The following is a 4,312-nucleotide window of genomic DNA, read 5'->3' as shown; positions in this document are numbered from 1 at the left end:
TTACAGTGCGTCAAACTCTTATTTCATGGATATATTTAGAGGACATGACTTAAGATACTATATATGCATCTCTTTGCTTTACTTTACCTTCAACCCTTACTCATTAGTGTTAACGTCTAAAAATGGATGCTTAGTAACCAGAGATATTACTTTCTTCGTGCTATTTATCGATACATGGCACCTACATTACCCACAATGCAACAATAGGCCGCAGTGCTGTCGGAGAACACACTTTAATGGCTTTCATCTAAACTAATTAATTTCTAGGGGTCTCTACAGTCTTGGAAAAACAATTCTGCTTGCTACGAGATATGCCTTTTTGTAAATTATTACCACTAATTGTTACCTTAAAAATTGCTTTTGAGGTCTAAATTGGCCTACGGTTCATACTCGGCACTTATGTTTTTGTTTCTAAGAGACAGGTAAACACTAAAAAAAACAGTCTAAAACAAAATGTGTAGATGTGCACCAGTGTAACTGGTGTTTCTCTACAATGCATCCATTAGAGGGTGAGGCTACAGAGGTCTGGTAAGCTCACGTCTTTCTAGCGAAACACTTCCTGACCTTTTTGTTTTTCTTGTTTTCATACTTTTAGTTTTTCACTAAAAGCTAAGTCTGATTTTGGTGCCATTTACAAGATTTTGCTGAGTCACAAAAGGTTTACGACATATAAGTGACTTGCAAATTGACATTTTATGTGTAAAGTCAGTTTGCCAGGAATTTAGGTTATAAGCTGTGACTCCGTTATGAATCAGCAGGCTGGGGTTTGGAGAAAGAAACTACTGGAGCTCTAAAAAAAAAAAAGCATTCCAGGATTTGAGCTAATAGACTATGAAACATGACACTTCATCCCACCAGGTTTAATAGTCAAAACAACATTTTGTGTCAATAGTGTTCTTAAGCAAACTGGGGAATTTCAAAGCTTTTCTGTCCAGTTAAGCAGGCATTATGGAAATACAATATGAAGCGTTGTTAGTCAAAGAGTCTACTAACTATCTACTTTTTTTTAAAGATCTGAAATGGGAAGAAATCAAGAAATGTGATGTTATAAATCAATTTCTAAAATGCTGTGAATAAATAATGCAGTTATTTAAATAAATATGTATTTATTCCATCTTTCTTATTCTGACCCTCAGGCTGAGAGTCCCAGAGCTTGGAGCAGTTTTAACAGTGGCGTGTGCTCACCACCAGGTGGCACTGCAGCACTGCAGAAACAACATAAGCTCCTACTGCATTCAGGGGAGATCACAGACTTTGATTTGCTTCTCAGACATCTCATATCTGCTCAGAAACACTGCAGAGGATCCTGACTATTTTATTGCTTGTATTGCTTTTGAATTTCTGTGCAGGTTATTAAAGAAAAATACCTGGATGTGATGTAGAAATGTGTAAAGAGCTCATTTATTGACAAAGATATGCTCTTCCAGTTAGCTGTAGTAGCGTAATTAGCTGTAGAAGACGAGCTTTAAAAGCGAGTGTGATACTATACTTATATACCTTAAGCTTGTAGCCACAGAAAGCCCATTTAAGCCATGGTTTAAAGAGAGTTGAGGGCAGTAGAATAATCAGAGGGAATCAGCCAAGGTTGTCCAAAGTGTCTGGGGAATTGTTGCATTGTTAGAAATTATTAAAGTGTTCCCCACCAGATCAAAACAGCCTCCCATTCACAGCTGACTGAAAGGCTCGGTCTTTGGCAAAAACCATTAAGAGAGCCTGCGGACTCTAGGCAATGTCTCCTGGCAGCTCTGCATTGCTCCTGGAGCAGCGAGCCATTGTTTATTCATCGCCACATTGGCATTCAAAGTGCATCCTCACTGTTCTCTTTCATAACCAACAAGTTGCAATTTTTATGCATGTGAAGGTTGAAGTCAAATTATTTATGGGAGACCAGACCTGAGGAAGGCGGACGGCCTCTTGCAAAATGGTTTACGTTGAGAGCAATCCTTTTCTATAGGCTATTGAATTCGCTGGATCACAGCAAGATATGCATGTATTATTCAGCTTTTGAGAGAAAGAATTGTTGCCCTGCTAGACTGCCATCTGCTTTTTGGACATTGTGATGCATCTGAGGCATGCTACCCTTCAGGATCAGGTTAAAGTCTTATTTTTCAGCATGGGGACAAATGAAATGAGTGGGGGAAAAAGGGGGCCTTTCTAGCGTCCCTCCCTCGAACTTTTCACCGTCCCTCATTGCAGCGAAGGCTTTCAAGTGCAAAATACATATATACATATATATATATATATATATATATATATATATCAGAGGGGAAATTGCATGAGCATGTCTCGATGTACCCAAATTGGAAGAAAGAGGCAGAAGAAGCTGAGGTTCAGCTGCGAAGGGAAGGAACTTTCACCTGTATGAGAAATTATTCAAGAACATCTGGTGGAGTCCAGATGCAGAGATGGAATGTGTGAGGCGTGTGGTGCCAAACGCCAGCAGGTGCAAGGTGAAAGGACTCTCACCTCTCCAGGGGCAGGTGATCTGCAGGATAATAGTTACCCACTACTCTTAGGAAGACGACTCTTCAGAGTTGAACAAAATTGTGCATTACAGACTCTTTACATTCTGAGCGAACAATTTAAAATCCTTAATGGTTCTGACTGTGACTGCAGTCAGCAGATCTATTAGTAATATAGCACATGGCAGGAGCTGCGTTTCTCTGGTTCACAGCATTTTAGTGGCTCCATAAAGAACCATTTTTGGTTGTTCATTACAGTGTAATGTTCCATTACAAAACATTATTGGAACTTTATGAATGTACACTTCCTCATTGTTTCTTTGATGGATCTTGACGGTGAAGTGCAGAGCATATTTAAATAGCAAAACACTGCAGTAGGAGCATCCACTTCAAAACAAACCAAAAAAACAACCCTCCTTTAGAAAGATATGCATCCAGCTGGGGCTTATTTATGAATACATATCATCAGCCTAAATAACGGAGACGGGTTTTTTTTCCCTTTTTGTGAATATGTATAAAGACGCATTGTCTTTTAACCCTCTCAGGCTCAAATTAAACTTTTTGTTGCTAATGCACAACCAAGTCCTGCAGTGGTACTTCTGAGTAAAAAAAACTCGTAAAATATGTATGTGGGGTAATCAGGTTGTTAATTTTTAACTGTTGCAAATCGGCAAAGCCTGCCTCGAGAGGGTTAAAAACCTGCTCTCTGTATATAGATAGCAGTGTGTGTGATGGCCTGGAAGTCTGCCTTAAAATAGATGTTTTAGTGAGCACATAAAGCAGCACCTGATCTTACTCTAAGCTAAAACATCAGTTTCGGGTTCTTTCCCTTGTTCGTGCAACAGAGGAACATCTGATCCGCGTTCTGCCATTCTGGCTCGGTGCCACCTTGTCCTTCTTGGCGACAGTTTGGAGATGAGCGTCGCAGATCCGACTTTGGGTTTCTGTTGTGTTTTCAGCATCTCGCTGATTGGGAGACGCTGCCATAATCACCAGTGTACTGAACATTTTGTATACTTGTTAGCAAAACCCAGACTATCGCCTCTGATAAGAGAAAGTTCTTAGAGATCATCTTCGTCTCACTTAATTAACTAGTTAACATGACAATGGATTCGCGTTTAATTAAAGCAGCCAAGAGAACCTTGTTAGTACTTCAGATAACCAATTAGGCCCTGGCTTTGGGCAGAAATATATATTTTATTCAAGTGTATCCATGGTTTTAGAAAATGAAAATCAGACGCTTTTTAGAGGGAGTAGTGGTGCCAGGGTGGAGGGGAGCAGGGACAATGCTTAGTGATTGAATAAGTGATTAGACCTCAGGTTTACACAAAGGCTCCTCACTTGCAGTAATGGCTGCCTGTTAGGGCTTAGTTCTCTAATTTGACATTCACATGCATATCAAAAGCGACTAAGCAACTGGAAGACTGGGTGTTGGCCCATACAATGCAAGGCGCAGTTTGTGTTGCAAACAATGCTCTTGACCTTTAACTGATGAATAATAGCCTGAGAAACAGAACGTAATTATCCAAGGCAGTACGGCTGGTTCAAAAGGTAACCACTAGTTGAGTAAGCTTTAGCCATGTGAATCCACTTGGGGCGTTTATCTGTAAGCGATATATCTATTATTATGGAGCATATCTGCGCACCGGTGATTACAGTTCGACGATTTTGAATTTAACAGATTTTAAACTCATAAGGCGTCACTAATGAGGAAATGGGGACAAAAGACAAATAAGTCAACAGGTTCTGCGCTACTGAGGAAAAGGTTTTATTCATCAGAAAATAAGAAAAATAAAGGCCACCATCTGGATCAAGGAGCATTCAGTGTAACCATCAGATAAAAATCCAGC

This window comes from Perissodus microlepis, chromosome 14 (assembly GCF_051167445.1).
Source record: "Perissodus microlepis isolate ML-2025 ecotype Zambia chromosome 14, ASM5116744v1, whole genome shotgun sequence".
Lineage (NCBI taxonomy): Eukaryota > Metazoa > Chordata > Actinopteri > Cichliformes > Cichlidae > Perissodus > Perissodus microlepis.
This window is presented reverse-complemented; position numbering follows the sequence as displayed.